The sequence below is a fragment of the Glycine soja genome, chromosome 8, assembly GCF_004193775.1.
Source record: "Glycine soja cultivar W05 chromosome 8, ASM419377v2, whole genome shotgun sequence".
In the NCBI taxonomy this organism is placed as follows: domain Eukaryota; kingdom Viridiplantae; phylum Streptophyta; class Magnoliopsida; order Fabales; family Fabaceae; genus Glycine; species Glycine soja.
Window position 1 is genome coordinate 29,662,833 of NC_041009.1, and position 17,199 is coordinate 29,680,031.

The following is a 17,199-nucleotide window of genomic DNA, read 5'->3' on the forward strand; positions in this document are numbered from 1 at the left end:
ATTAGTTAACTCAGTCTTGTAAAAAGAATAAGAAAGAATAATAAATTAACCCAAAACTATGAGAAAATTGATGTAAAATTTTAAATTAGCATAAATGATCATATTCTATGTCCTACAAGACAAATAAATTTATAATAAATAGTAAATTAAAACAATTCATACATAAATCTAATATATAAGTTTTTTTTAATTACAAGATTAAAAAGATGAATTGTAAATAAGGGATAAATTTTTTTTCCAAATTTAAAAGACCAAAAATATGTTTGAACTTATTTCATATGTTAAAAATTATTTATTTATTATGAATTTTAATAATAATATAATTTATATATTTAAAATAAAAACTTATTTTGTGCATGCTAAAATACTAGTTTAAGTCAAATTAAATATTATTTATATTAATTTGATTTATTAAAATAATATAATGAAGTAATTTTAATTTATATAGTTGAAAGATTATATATATTTGAAAAAATGTTTATGCTATATATAACTCTACATTGGCATAAAAAGCAAATAGGTGAAGCTTTATGTCTTTTTAAGTATAACCCAAAGATTAACGCGGTAGTGTAAAATCCTATTGTGTTCATATAAGTAGTAAAAATAATCTATTTAATGCGAGTAAAATTAATTGTTGGCCTAGTAGTTAAAGCACAATCGTGATTTCTTACTAAAAAAAAAGCATAACATTTACACTGCTCTGGAGTTTGTACCCCTGTTGTAAGAAAGAGAACATGTTAAGCCATTCTTCTGCGGTAGAATTTCATTTTCAATCATAATCATTGTTTGGACGAAGGAACATAATAATGAGGTCTACCTGCAGTTAAATCTCCAATATTGGCATTTCTTTCCTTTTCATGTTGTGAAATTTAGTTAATTTTTGAGTTGTTACTTTAATTATCTACATAGATAGAGTCCCTGCTTGATTCTTTGATGCGCGTAGTTACACTTATGAGAAATTAATTGATGAGTACTTGCGCAAAATCAAAGGATATGTTGATGAACTTGCTGGCATCGAAGTTCTTGTTCGTCACGAGGAGTATGTTGATACGCTTCTCAAAGGACTATCGTTAGATTACGTGCCAGTAATCTCTATAATCAAGATTAAGAAGCACACTCCATTCATCACTGAGATAGATGCTTTACTCTATGGTCATGAAACTTGTCTTACGCGCTACAATAGAGATGCTCACAGGTGATTAGTTCACGTCTTTGAACTACACTCAAGGCTATTCGCATCAAAACTCTTATAAAATCGGTGATTCTAGTGGTTCTCAAAGTTCATATGGCAGTGGCGGTGGCCGCAGTGGTTTCACTAACTGAGGTGCCAGACGCGATGGTGGTGGCTTCGACAGAGGCCGTGGTGGTGGTCAATTTGCCAACTTTCAGTGTCAAATTTTTCTTAAATACAGACACATTGTGACACCCTCTACCCCGACATACATATTTATATAATAACATACATGAAAATACATAATTACATAAAAGGGGATTTTATTCAATGAACATAAGAGTTCACATGGGTAAAAGGTTCGCATTCACTTCACTATTACAAATAAAACTTGTTAGAAATATTTTTGGCTCAAAACATCATGCATTTAAAACAAAAGCTCATGCCCCAATGCCACATCCTATCAGAGCATTGCGTTCCATCATCCTCTAGCATGAGGTTCTCCATAGCTATGCATCTAACCATCTGCACCCATGAACACAAAGTTCGAGATCATCACAGGATCCAAACACAAACAACACACAAGGAGTGACTTATCACATTCCTAACTAATAGAAACAATAGAACAACATAGATATACATATCATATAAATGAAATATAACTTACTTAAATACAACTTACGTCATTCCACCACTTATCGTGTGACATCACATCTCAACACTATATGTCTCACATTTTCACATCATTCACGTACTCAAGAATCAAACACAATATCACTCAACCAATCAATATCGATTAATACACAGGCATTATGAAACAAATGTACTAAGACTCAATCCTATATGCAATGTTGATGTGAACCTTACGGGGCGGAACGTTTGATACAGACCACGGAGATTTGGATGACGCCACTTCCAGTGAAGGAAGATAAGTCAGGGTAGACGCCACAAGGATTACCTTGATAAGTCTGAGATTGGTTCAACAAGGAACCCAGAGAGAAGCTCTCACCAAATTTTATGAAAATGCCAAAAGTTTTCTTTTATTGAAAAAAACCAATACTTATAGTGTATCTGAACAAAAAGATAAAAATAGACATGGGCCTTCTAAACAGTTTGGGCCAAAATTACAATAAATAAATATTATAACTAAAAAACATATTTAATTTAGGCCTTCAGCAACAATTAATAGTCTTGATAGTGTCTCTGCCTCTGGGCCTTCATCCTTCTCCACTTGGGCCTTCGTCCTTCTCCATTTGGGCCTTTAGCCTGTATTTGGCCAGTTTCAGGATTCTCATCATTCCCTCCTTCTTGGAAAACATTTGCCCTCAAATGTCCAGGATCATCACCGGGTTCAAGTACCACTTCCTTCCATTTCTTGTTGGCTTGCTTGGCATAACTTTCATTCTTGTTTGCAATTTGCACCTTCACTTGGTCATACAATCTTTTCACATACTCAACTTTGGCCTGTGCATCCTTATGTTGAGTCTCTTGGGGCTTGTTGTTGCAAGTTGGTCTGTTAGGCAATGAAGCTTTTGGAAGGAGATCAACTTGATGTTCTATCTTTCTTGAAGGTGGCAGTCCATGAGGAATCTCCTTGGGAAAGACATCTTTAAATTCCTGCAATAAGGGTTGAACACTAGGAGAAACATAAATAGTTAACTGATTAGAATTATCACTCTCTCTCTCTTGTGTATCACTCCATCTCTCAAGTGTATCACTCTTCCTTTTTCTATTCCTCTATGGTGCCTCACTATTGTCTCTCTCTTGTTCTCTCTTTTCTCTCCTTCTGATTTGGTCATTACACACTTCTCTAAGGGATAGAGGTTTAAGAATACTTTTATGGTCATGGTGCTGGAAAGAAATCTTGTTGGTGAAGCCATCATGCACTGCTTTGGTGTCCTCTTCAATGTTGGCCCTCACTAGTGCCATCTCCATCTCCTTGTAGTACTCCTCAACAATTAAACTTCCCTGGGATAACCTTTGGAGTTTTTGTCGCGTGGTTCTACTATAGCTAGTTGGAGCATACCTCTTTCGCATAACCCTTCTCATCTCAGTCCATGTATCTATCTCCCGCCTTTCTTCTCTCTTCATCTCTCTTTGATTTTTCTTCCACCAAACAAGGGCATAGTCAGAGAATGTAGCTGCTGCTAACTTCACCTTCTGCTCTTCAGGATAATCATTGTAGGAGAATGCATACTAAATCTTCATCTCCCAGTCAAGGTAGGCGTCTGGGTCACTCCTGCCTTTAAAAGAGGATGCATTGAGTTTTACTCCCTCAATTCTGTCTTGCTCCTCTATTCGGTTCGATCCATCATTAACCCTTATGTTGCCACCATAAGGTCTCCCAGCATTTGGATTCATTTGGTGCTCTAGTCCTTCTATTCACCTGTACAGCTCTTCATTGTTACGGTTCAACAAACGTTGCATTTGTGTAGTCATCGCGTCCAGTAATAAGCGCTGAAATCCGTTCAGTTGATGATATACACCACCATTGTCACCAGCTCCTGCCATGATTAAGGAACAAAGAATTTTGCAGTAATTTAAAAAAAGATTCAGGACCTCACCACACTCTACTCACGTGTTTCTCTCTTTGATGATGATAATTCACTCATGTTTGATGCTCTCAATATAGGCTTTTGTGTAATGTATTCCCTCTTGCCTTTTACCACTCGTGTTCACTCTTAAGTTCCTAGATGGACCAAATTAGACACACAAGGTAATATAAAATAAAAGGAAAGACAATATAATTATCATAGACTGAGTAACAGATTTGATTTGGATAAAAGATTTGAATTGATTTTGATAATATATTAGATTTGAGTTAGATAACAGATTAGATTGGATCTGGATAACAAATTAGATTTAATTTGGATAGCAGATATGATAACAAATAATATAACAGATAGGATAACAGATAAGATAACAGATATGACAAGTAAACTTCAAATGCTCATAACTTTTGCTACGGTTGTCCGTTTGAGGCCCACTATATATCAAAACGCTCAGAATTCAGATGAGAATCTAGATAAGGGGATCTGGTCCACGATTTTATTGCCAAAAGAAACACCTCTAACTTCCTCAATTTCGTGTTCAAAGATCAAACACCCACTTTCTTTTTCTCTTTTTTTTTTCAAAATTTCTGCAATTTTTTTTAACTTGAAACAGAACTAAAACAGATTTTTTTTACACAAAGTCTGAAAGAAACAAGAAATAAGACAAGAACAAAAACGTGACAAGAACAAGAACAAGAACGAAACAAAGACACAAACAAGAACGCAACAAGACGCAAACAAGAAAACAAATAACAGAACAAGGACAAAAAACCAGAACACAACAAGACATAAACAAGATGCAAGCAAGAATGCAAATAACAGAACAAGGACAAAACACGAACTTGGATAAATTACAAAGAAAAAAAAAAGAATAGGATAAAACCTGTATCAAGAGCCGAAGCTCTGATACCAGATGATGTGAACCTTACGGGGCGGAACGTTTGATACATGCTACGGAGAATTGGATGACACCACTTCCGGTGAAGGAAGATAAGTCAGGGTAGACGTCACTTCCGGTGAAGGAAGATAAGTCAGGATAGACGCCACAAGGATTACCTTGATAAGTCTGATATTGGTTCAACAAGGAACCCAGAGAGAAGCTCTCACCAAATTTTATCAAATGCCAAAAGTTTTCTTTTATTGAAAACAAAAACCAATACTTATAGTGTATCTGAACAAAAAGATAAAAATAGACATGGGTCTTCTAAACAGTTTGGGCCAAAATTACAATAAATAAAAATTATAACTAAAAACATATTTAATTTGGACCTTGAGCAACAATTAATAGTCTTGATAGTGTCTCTGCCTCTGGGCCTTCATCCTTCTCCACTCGGGGGCTTTGTCCTTCTCCACTTGGGCCTTCGTCCTTCTCCATTTGGGCCTTTAGCCTGTATTTGGCCAGTTTCAGGATTCTCATCAAATGTGGTACCATGTTAGTGAAAAACCTCGTCGAGCGACTAGGAGTACATGACAAGACATACCATACATTGGTAAGTTAGGTCACTCTCACTAGGTAAAATCATAGGGAGACCAGTTGGGGTCACTCTGTTTTGAGAGAAGGCCCCAACCATATGGGATCAACATAGGCTTCAAGGAACATTCAGACCGAGTGTATTTATCCCCAAGGCCTATACTCTGAAGAGTCTGTCAGGGCCTCTCCCTCCTGATTCAGGTCCAACCCAAAAAACATTTTAGCACGCAGACTCTATCTATAAACTGTATAAAACACAACTTCTCAATTGTTCTCAAAATAATTTTATCTCGTCGCGCTTGTGATTAAACTCGTCGGGTCCCCATAGTAGTTCTCATCACAATACTCGTCGCACATTAACTCATCACCCTTAAAGGATCTTATAGTCGTGTGATTGTATAGTTCATAGCTCATAACTCAATACACATGTATATTAAAATTCAATACATACTCAATTTATCACATACACTCAATCTTAATCACAATGGTATAATTCCAAAGCAACATACTTGTTTAGTTCAGAATTTATTTTCTTCTTGAATTGGTTAACTGCTTTTCTTGTTAGTGTTTGCATGCGTAGAACTTCTGCAGGTGAATTGGTTCCATTGAATTTAGAAATTGAAGCAACCTTCAGAAGAAACAACGCAGAGAGAAAAAGAAAGCTTTTGCACGACAGAACAGTAGCATCAATCCTTAAAAAGCCTCACTTTTCTGAGTCATCATCTTCTAATTCACCTACATCCAGAGAATCTCAAGCAGCAGAATTTGAAGCCGAAGTCATGGATGAAGAGCAACCTCGACGAGTGACCCTGGAAGATTACTCTAGTACATCTGTGCCGTAGTTCTTTACTAGCATTGCGCGGTCGGAGGTTCAAGCACAGAATATAATATCCACATTCATTAATTCAGTTGATTCAAAACAATTTGTTTCATGGTCTGCCCAATGAAGATCCATATGCACATCTAGCCACTTATATTGAGATTTGCAACACTGTCAAACTGGCTGGTGTGCCTGAGGATGCTGTTAGATTGATCTTGTTTTCATTTTCTCTGTCTGGAGAGGCAAAAAGATGGCTCCATTCACTTAAAGGTAAAAATCTTAAGACTTGGGATGAAGTGGTTGAAAAATTCTTGAAGAAATACTTCCTAGAGTCCAAGACTGCTGAAGGAAAAGCTGACATCTCATCCTTTCATCAATTTCTTGACGAGTCCTTGAGTGAGGCTTTGGAAAGATTTTGTGGGTTACTAAGAAAGATGCCTACTCATGGATTTTTAGAACCAATCCAGCTCAATATTTTCATTAACGGGTTAAGGCCACAATCCAAGCAGCTTTTAGATGCTTCTGCAGGGGGAAAAATAAAATTGAAGACCCCTGAAGAAGCCATGAAATTGATTAAGAGTATGGTTGCTAGTGACCACATAATCTTGTGTGATAGAGCACTCATCCCAACCAAAAGAAGCCTGCTGGAGCTTTCATCACAGGATGCTTTGTTGGCCCAAAACAAGTTTCTATCCAAGAAACTTGAAGCTTTAACTGAAACACTAAGTAAGTTGCCAACTCAATTGCATGCTGGACAACCTTCACCCTCTTCTATTTTGCAGGTTGCAGGTTGTGTTATATGTGGTGGAGCACATGATTTGGGCTGCTGCATTCCCACAGAAGATACAACACATGAAGTGAATTATATGGGGAACCAGCCAAGACCAAACTTTAATGCAGGTGGATATTCTGGATTTCAACATGGCCAACAATATAATCAACAACAAGGAAAGTGGAGAACTCACCCTGGTAATCAGTTCAATAAAGACCAGGGTGGGCCATCTAACAGACCACCACAACAAGGGCCTAGTCTCTATGACAGAACAACGAAGCTGGAAGAGACTCTTGCTCAGTTCATGCAAGTATCCATGTCCAATCAAAAGAGCACAGAGTCAGCCATCAAGAATTTAGAAGTCCAAGTGGGACAGTTGGCAAAACAACTGGCAGATTGACCGTCAAGCAACTTTGGAGCCAACACAGAGAAGAATCCTAATGAGGAGTGCAAGGATGTTATGACTAGAAGCAAAATGGTGAGCATGAATGAAGGTGAGAAGAGGATAGGTGAAGAAAAACAACAGCTGGTGACTAAACCAGAAATTGACCCAGTGGTGGAACCTTTGAGTGAGACTGAGGAAAAAGTGGAAGCAGAAGATGATCAGCAGAAGGAGATACCAATAATAGTGAGTGAAAATTAAATAAGTGAGAAGGAAAAGAAAAAAAAGAAAAAAGAAAGAGAGAAAGAAAAAGAAAATGAAAAAAATGAAAAAGAAAAAGAGAATGAGAGAAAAGAAGAGAAGAAAAAGACCAAGACTGAGCTCACTAGAGAAAAGAGAAAGGAGGCAAGTCCAAGCAAAAAGGAGGAGGTGCCATATCCATTGGTACCAACAAAGAAAGACAAGGAATGACATCTGGCTTGTTTCCTTGATATCTTCAAGAAATTGGAGATTACTATGCCCTTTGGAGAAGCTCTTCAACAAATGCCACTGTACTATAAGTTTTTAAAAGATATGCTCACACGGAATAATAAGTACATTCAGAGTGAAAACATCATTGTGGAAGGAAACTGTTGTGTTGTAATTCAGAGGATCCTTCCGCCTAAGCACAAAGATCCTGAGAGTGTATTTCGTGTTCAATTAGTGAAGTTTTTGTTGGTAAGGCTCTTATTGATTTGGGAGCCAGTATTAATTTGATACCGTTTTCCATGTACCGAAGGCTTGGAGAGCTAGAGATAATGCCAACTAGGATGACTTTACAGCTAGCAGATCGCTCCATCACCAGACCCTATGGAGTAATAGAGGATGTTTTGGTTCGGGTCAAACACCTTATCTTTCCTACTAACTTTGTGGTAATGGACATAGAGGAAGATACATATATTCCCTTAATTTTGGGATGTCCATTTATGGCTACTGCAAGCTGTGTGGTAGATATGGGAAAGAAGAAGCTAGAAATGGGTATTGAAGACCAAAAGATCAGCTTTGAGCTATTTGATGAAGAAAGGAAATTGTTGAACCAAAATGTTTGTCTAGAGGTGAAGGAGAGTGAAGAGAAGGGTCTGAAGGAGAGAACCAAACTTGATCCGGGCTGACAAAGACTTTTGCTTCAAGCTAATGACGTTAAAAGAGCGCTTACTGGGAGGCAACCCAACCCTTTGTAATTCTATTTTTCTTGCATTTAGTTAAGTTTGATTGCTTGTGATTGTTTGAATTCAGCATGTTTAGTATTGGAAAAGGGGTTAAAAAGATTTTGTGAAGTTGTGGACAAAAAAATAACTTGAAAATTTTTTTCGTTGTCCACTCGCTAAGCGCACTCCTCGCGCTAAGCGCCATCTTCTTTATGTGCTAAGCGAGCTCTTGTTCACGCTAAGCGCATTGACCCCTAGTCATTAGCTGCATGGTCCCGCTAAGCGCGTGACCTATGCGCTAAGCCCAAAAACTCTCTGTCCATTTAATTTTTGGAATTGGGCTAAGCGAGTCATCTTGCTAAGCGCACAAGTCTAGCCTCGCTAAGCGCACTGACGCGCTAAGCACTATTCTTCTCTGTCTAATTAATTTCGAGAATTGGGCTAAGTGAGTGCTCTCGCTAAGCCCAATTCCTTCTCTGTTTGGAATAGCGCTAAGCGAGATGGACGCGCTAAACGCGGGCCACCATTGCATTTAAGGAGCATTTTTCTCGCTAAGCACGGCCTTGGCCCGCTAAGCGAGGGTTGTAGGACCAATCAGAGCTACAGAACTCGCTCAGCGCGTACCCTCGTGCTAAGCCCAAAAAATTCTTTGGAATTTCATAATTTTGTATTGGGCTTAGCAAGCAGATCCACTAAGCGCATGAGCTTTAAAACTCAAACGTCATGTTGACTCGCTTAGCGAGTCCATGTGCTAAGTGAGTGATTCGAAACTGCCAGTAAATAAGGCAACTGCCTTAGGCAACTGCCATTTTACTTCCTTTGAGCATTTGCATTTACCCTCCGCACAGTACTTCAACCTCCTTGCATTGCCTGTGTTTTTGCTCCCTCTTGCACTCATTTTCAACAGCACAAGTAAGCTTCTTAACCTTGTTCATTTTATTTCCAAGTTCCAAACTTTAGGCTAGTTAACTTAGTAGTGTTACATTGAATTTCTGTCAATGCTTAGTTCTGTTAGGTTATTTGTTTGTTAGACTAGCATTAGGGTTTTATTATGGATACAATGTGCTTGTTTTGATTAGGGTTAGATGGCCTAATAGGGGCCTAAGTGGAGGGGTGAGAAGCCCCTGCTTTTTCTGGAAATCGCGATGAGTGCGCTAAGCGAGTTCATCGTTTCTGTTGAACATCTAGATTTTCATATGAACTCGCTAAGCACGGCCCTGTCCCGCTAAGCGCGTTCATCTTCTCTGATTGGAAATTCAATTGCTTACGAACTCTCTAAGCGTGTCTGTGCGCTAAGCGAGTAATGTGTTCTCAGACACTTAGAATTTTTGTGTTGTGCGCTAAGCGTGCCCTGTCACGCTAAGCTTAATTATCTATCTGTTTTCCAAATTGTTGGAATTGGGCTTAGCGAGCTTGCTCGCTAAGCCAGTGCTGTTCAGTAGAGTAGTCGCGCTAAGCGGGCCTTGCCACACTAAGCGCAAATCCTTCTCTATTTTGAAAAATCATGGAATTAGGCTTAGGGAGCCTGCTCGCTAAGCCAATTCTGCAGAAAAAATTGGATATGTGTTCACTCGCTAAGCGCGTGGCTATCGCGCTTAGCACATGAGTAGATTTTTGTAAGGCGCGCTAAGTGAGTCACTTGCGCTAAGCGCCCAGTCTGATTTTCAGTTTAATTTTCTGCTTTTTAATTTGAATAAATTCCTGTCTAATCTTATGTTTTGATTCTTTTGTATTGCAGATGGCTTCCCGTAAGAGAAAAGCCACAACTTTAGCATCTCAGGCCGGTTATGATAGATCAAGATTTGTATCACAGGAGGCCTAGGACCGTTACTTAGATAATATGCTTGCCAGGAACATTCTACCAGAGAGAAATGTCAAGCTGTATATCACTGAGTTCGATGATTTCAGAAGAGAATTAATTAGAAGAAACTGGCATAAAAAACTGACAAACTTGACTGAGGGAAGCATTGATGTGGCAATTGTGAAGGAATTCTATGCAAATCTTTATGTACCAGACGACAAGTTTCCCAAGCAAGTTAGAGTTCGAGGGCACTTGATAAAATTTGATGTTGATTCCCTCAACACCTTCTTGGAGACTCCAGTGGTTGTGGAGCAAGGAGAGAGCTTACCTTGTTACTCCAGGTTTGCTAGACTGAGGCCTGATCCTCAGGAGCTTGCAGCCCGACTATGTATCCCTGGGAGGGGATTTGTTCTTAATGCCGAGGGTCTGCTGTGGAAGCTCTTGAGGAAAGATCTTACCACTCTAGCCCAAACCTGGAGTGTTTTATCTTATTCTAACTTGGCCCCGACATCCCATACTTCTGATCTTAATCTGGATAGGGCCAAGTTAGTTTACAGGCTTGTCATGAAGATGAATATGAACTTAGGTTCACTTATTTCTGGTCAGATTTCACTTATTGCTCAGTCTAACTCCTCGCGGCTTGGATTTCTAGCCCTGATTACTGCCTTGTGCAAGGGTCAAGGAGTCACCTCAAATTCTCTTTCATTCGAGTCACTCAACCCAACCATTAATTTGGCTTATATTAAGAAGAATTGTTGGAACCTGGATGACCCTTCAGTCACTTTTCCAGGGATCCAGAAATCCAAGGCTAGAAGATATGAGGCCCCATCTACATCAGCTGCCCCTGCCCCTACTCCCTCTACATCAGCTCCATCTACTTCTGCTCTTCCTTCACCAGTAGCAGCTTCGATTCTTCCAGGTCCCTCCGCTTAGAGCTTAGAGCTTTCCTTGTCTATGCTGCAGAGCCTACATCAGGGCCAACTACTGATCATGTAGAGTTTGCAGGATGTGGTCCAGCAGTAGCCAGTTATGAGCGTCGAGGAGTTTCTACAGAAGGTGGTCTGGCCAGGAGTCCAGCCTTCTCCTTTGGGAGGGGGTGAAGCCTCTGCAGCCCAGGAGCCTCAGCAGGACGACATTTTAGAGGCCTTAGAGCCCACTCCACCTGAGCCTTTCATTTTTTAGACTGATCCAGTAGTAGCTACCCCACAGGTGACACCAGAGCCTTCCACTGCAGTGCTGGACATGTCTTCTTCCCAGCCTAAGTCATCTGGACCAGTGCCAGACCTGCCTCTTCCTCAGGTTTCATCATTAGGCACTCCTGCACTGGATCTAAATGAGCATGCCATGGACTCTAAACAAGATTATTGACAGGATCACGATTTTTATTTCCCTTCTTTTTGAACAGTTTTATTATTATCTCGTCTTTAGTACGTTTTATAATTTAGATTTATGTTTATGTTTCAGCTTTTAAATTTGAGTTTATAATTTTTAGTTTGGTTGAAAGCTTGTACAAAGCTTGATTGAACAGTGCATTTATATTATCCAATGGTTGATACTTGATTTTGGAATTCAGTGTTTGTGATTGGTTTGAATTGATCAATTGTATGATGTGAGTGAATTAAAATGCGTAGATCATATGCCTTGAATGAGCATGCAATTATCACACGTCATGAATCATATACACATCACACAATATTAATATATACATGGCACACACATAGACTTTACCTATGAACTATGCAATACACACAACTACTCAATTGTTTTTAAAATTATTTTAACTGGTCATGCTTCAAAGTGATTCAACTCGTTGGGTTCCGATAGTGGATCCCATCACAATAATCATCGCGCAAAAACTTGTCATCCTTAAAGGGTCTTATAGTTGTGTAATTACATAGTTCATAGCTCACAATGCAATACATTCAATATCTCAATACACATGTATCTCACAATTTATCACATATTCAATTTATCACTTACTCACATTTTCAATCACAATTTCATGATCCCATTATAATAATTTATCATGCTAATCCAGTAAAATCTTGTCCAAAATACAAATAAATTATACAAAAATATTTCTCACAACATGGGGAGTAAAACCCCTCAAACAATTTCACATAATCATATAAAAATAAAAGAAAGAATTAAAATACAATAAATATCCCAAAATAAGTTTCAATGTGATCCTTTGAGGATCCATACACATGTTCATTCTAACCCCAATTGCGATAAACTCATCCCTTACCTCTAAGTGGGCTCACTTGTATAGTCTGGCAATGATAGCGACATCTCGAGCAGTTGTCTAAGATTCCTCAAGCTTTTCCTCTGATTGCTCTGTTAGGGTTTCCAAGCGTTAGAACAAAGGAAAAGGGATCGAAACCTCCATTTTATTGTCTCCGTGAGAGGGACGTTTCCTTCTCTAAGAAGAGTATTTCGTAAATCCCAATGGTGAATTTATGCGAAAGTGAATCTTAAACCTTGTTTCTAAATTTCATAATGATCCAACAGTTAACAAGTCTGGGATCATAGTTTTACTAAAATAGGTTTGAGTGTATGCGGGAAAAAGAAAGTTACGCTTTCGAAAGTTACTGAAACAAGTCTTCTCTTCAGTCATTTATGCTTTCAAAATACTACAATATCTTCATTTACATTTCAAAAACATCAATGTCTTCAGTCATTTACACTTTCCAAAGACTACAATTGATGCAATCCTACCCCGCAAGGGCATTGGGTAGAAGACTCCAAGTAGATTGGGCTAGAGATCCAAGGGAAGGCCCTAGGGTTCTCATGAGCCTTAGGGTAGATTTCGAGCCCATGGGCTAAGTATGAGCCCGCTTATCTTTGTAAATATTAGAATAGGTTTTTCCTTCGTCTGGGCCTTGTATTTTGGCCATTCTAGTAGTATAGGGTTTTAGCCTTGTATTTTGGGGCATTTTGAGTAGTCTTTGTAATAAGGAATTTTTTTTTGTATTTTCATGTTTTTTGTCATGGGGGTGAGCTTAGCTATTATAGGGGGTGTGTAGCTAAGCTCTAGCTTCTCATCTCAAGGAGGTGAGCTTAGCTATTAGAGAGGTATGTGTAGCTAAGCTCTAGCTTCTTTAGGAATCTTCTTAAGGAAGCTTCTCAAGGAGATGAGCTTAGTTATGAGAGGGGTGTGTGTAGCTAAGCTCTAACTTCTCAAGGAAGTTTTCTCAAAGAAGCTTATCAAGGAAGTTTTCTCAAGAAAGCTTCTCAAGGAAGCTACCTAGTCTATAAATAGAAGCATGTGTAACACTTGTTGTAACTTTGATGAATGAGAGTCTTGTGAGACACAACTCAAAGTTCAACTTCTCTCCCTTTTTCTTCCTTCAATTTCGTGCTCCCCCCTCTCTCTTTCTCTACCTCTTTCTTTTCCTCCATTGAAGTATCCTCTCCAAGCTTCTTATCCAAGGCTCATCTTGGTGGTGAAGCTCCTTCTTCCATAGCTTATTCCTTAGTGGATGGCGCCTCCTCTCACCTCTTCTCCTTTGTCTTCCGTTGCATCTCCATGGTGGAAAATCACCACTAAAGGACCTCATTGAAGCTCAAAAATCCAGCCACCATAGAAGCCCCACAAGCAAGCTTCCATCAACAATGTCTTCATTTACATTTCGAAGACTTCAATGTCTTCAGTCCTTACGCTTTCAACACACTACAATGTCTTTAGTCATTTATGATTTCAAAAGACTACAATGTCTTCATTTACATTTCAAAGACTTCAATGTCTTTAGTCATTTATGCTTTCCAAAGACTACAATATCTTCATTTACATTTCAAAGACTTCAATGTCTTCACTCATTTATGCTTTCAAAAGATTACAATGTCTTCATTTTCATTTCAAAGTTTTCAATGTCTTCAGTCATTTACGCTTTCAAAAGACTACAATGTCTTCATTTACATTTCAAAGACTTCAATGTCTTTAGTCATTTATGCTTTCAAAAGATTATAATGTATTCATTTTCAATTCATAGTTTTCAATTTCTTTAGTCATTTATGCTTTCAATAGACTGCAATGTCTTCATTTACATTTCAAAGATTTCAATCTCTTCAGTCATTTATGCTTTCAAAAGACTACAATGTCTTCATTTACATTTGAAAGACATCAATGTATTCAATCATTTATGCTTTCTAAAGACTACAATGTCTTCATTTTCATTTCGAAGACTTCAATATCTTCAGTCGTTTACGCTTTGAAAATACTACAATGTCTTCATTTACATTTCAAAGACTTCAATGTCTTCAGTCATTAATGCTTTCAAAAGACTACAATGCTTTCATTTACATTTCAAAGACTTCAATGCCTTCAGTCATTTAGGCTTTCCGAAGACTACAATATCTTCATTTACATTTCAAAGACTTCAATGCCTTCAGTCATTTAGGCTTTCCGAAGACTACAATATCTTCATTTACATTTCAAAGACTTCAATGTCTTCAGTCATTTATGATTTCAAAATATTATAATGTTTTCATTTCATAGTTTTCAATGTCTTCAGTCATTTACGCTTTCAAAAGACTACAATGTCTTCATTTACATTTCAAAGACTTCAATGCATAAGTAATTTACGCTTTCAAAGTCTACTATGTCTTCATTTACATTTCAAAGACTTCAATGTCTTCAGTCATTTATGGTTTCAAAAGATTACAATCTATTCATTTTCAATTCATAGTTTTCAATTTCTTTAGTCATTTATGCTTTCAATAGACTGCAATGTTTCATTTACATTTCAAAGACTTCAATCTCTTCAGTCATTTATGCTTTCAAAAGACTACAATGTCTTCATTTACATTTGAATGACTTCAATGTATTCAGTCATTTACGCTTTCTAAAGACTGCAATGTCTTCATTTTCATTTCAATGACTTCAATATCTTCAGTCGTTTACGCTTTCAAAATACCACAACGTCTTCATTTACATTTCAAAGACTTGAATGTCTTCAGTCATTTACGCTTTCAAAAGACTATAATGTCTTCATTTACACTTCAAAGACTTGAATGTCTTCAGTCATTTATGATTTCAAAAGATTACAATGTTTTCATTTCATAGTTTTTAATGTCTTCAGTCATTTATGATTTCAATAGTCTACAATGTCTTCATTTACATTTCAAAGACTTCAATGTCTTCAGTCATTAATGCTTTCAAAAGACTACAATGCTTTCATTTACATTTCAAAGACTTCAATGCCTTCAGTCATTTAGGCTTTCCGAAGACTACAATATCTTCATTTACATTTCAAAGACTTCAATGCCTTCAGTCATTTAGGCTTTCCGAAGACTACAATATCTTCATTTACATTTCAAAGACTTCAATGTCTTCAGTCATTTATGATTTCAAAATATTATAATGTTTTCATTTAATAGTTTTCAATGTCTTCAGTCATTTACGCTTTCAAAAGACTACAATGTCTTCATTTACATTTCAAAGACTTCAATGCATAAGTAATTTACGCTTTCAAAGTCTACTGTGTCTTCATTTACATTTCAAAGACTTCAATATCTTCAGTCGTTTACGCTTTCAAAATACTACAACGTCTTCATTTACATTTCGAAGACTTCAATGTCTTCAGTCATTTACGCTTTCTAAAGACTACAATGTCTTCATTTTCATTTCAAAGACTTCAATATCTTCAGTCGTTTACGCTTTGAAAATACTATAATGTCTTCATTTACATTTCAAAGACTTCAATGTCTTCAGTCATTAATGCTTTCAAAAGGCTACAATTTCTTCATTTACATTGCAAAGACTTCAATATCATCAGTCATTTATGCTTTCAAAAGACTACAATGCATAAGTAATTTACGCTTTCAAAGTCTACTATGTCTTCATTTACATTTCAAAGACTTCAATGTCTTCAGTCATTTATGCTTTCAAAAGATTACAATGTATTCATTTTCAATTCATAGTTTTCAATTTCTTCAGTCATTTATGCTTTCAATAGACTGCAATGTCTTCATTTACATTTCAAAGACTTCAATCTCTTCAGTCATTTACGCTTTCAAAAGACTACAATGTCTTCATTTACATTTGAAAGACTTTAATGTATTCAGTCATTTACGCTTTCTAAAGACTACAATGTCTTCATTTTCATTTCAAAGACTTCAATATCTTCAGTCGTTTACGCTTTCTAAAGACTACAATGTCTTCATTTTCATTTCAAAGACTTCAATATCTTCAGTCGTTTACGCTTTCTAAAGACTACAATGTCTTCATTTTCATTTCAAAGACTTCAATATCTTCAGTCGTTTACGCTTTGAAAATACTACAATGTCTTCATTTACATTTCAAAGACTTCAATGTCTTCAGTCATTTACGCTTTCTAAAGACTACAATGTCTTCATTTTCATTTCAAAGACTTCAATATCTTCAGTCGTTTACGCTTTCAAAATACTACAACGTCTTCATTTACATTTCGAAGACTTCAATGTCTTTAGTCATTTACGCTTTCTAAATGACTGCAATGTCTTCATTTACATTTCAAAGACTTCAATCTCTTCAGTCATTTACGCTTTCAAAAGACTACAATGTCTTCATTTACATTTGAAAGACTTCAATGTATTCAGTCATTTACGCTTTCTAAAGACTATAATGTCTTCATTTTCATTTCAAAGACTTCAATATCTTCAGTCGTTTACGCTTTCTAAAGACTACAATGTCTTCATTTTCATTTCAAAGACTTCAATATCTTCAGTCGTTTACGCTTTGAAAATACTACAATGTCTTCATTTACATTTCAAAGACTTCAATGTCTTCAGTCATTAATGCTTTCAAAAGACTACAATGCTTTCATTTACATTTCAAAGACTTCAATGCCTTTAGTCATTTAGGCTTTCCGAAGACTAAAATATCTTCATTTACATTTCAAAGACTTCAATGTCTTCAGTCATTTATGATTTCAAAAGATTACAATGTTTTCATTTCGTAGTATTCAATCATTTACGCTTTGAAATTCTGATACCAATGCCAGATGTCGTACAGGATGTCACGACATCACGCTTCAGAACATGCAGATTATCTCTGAGTGTAT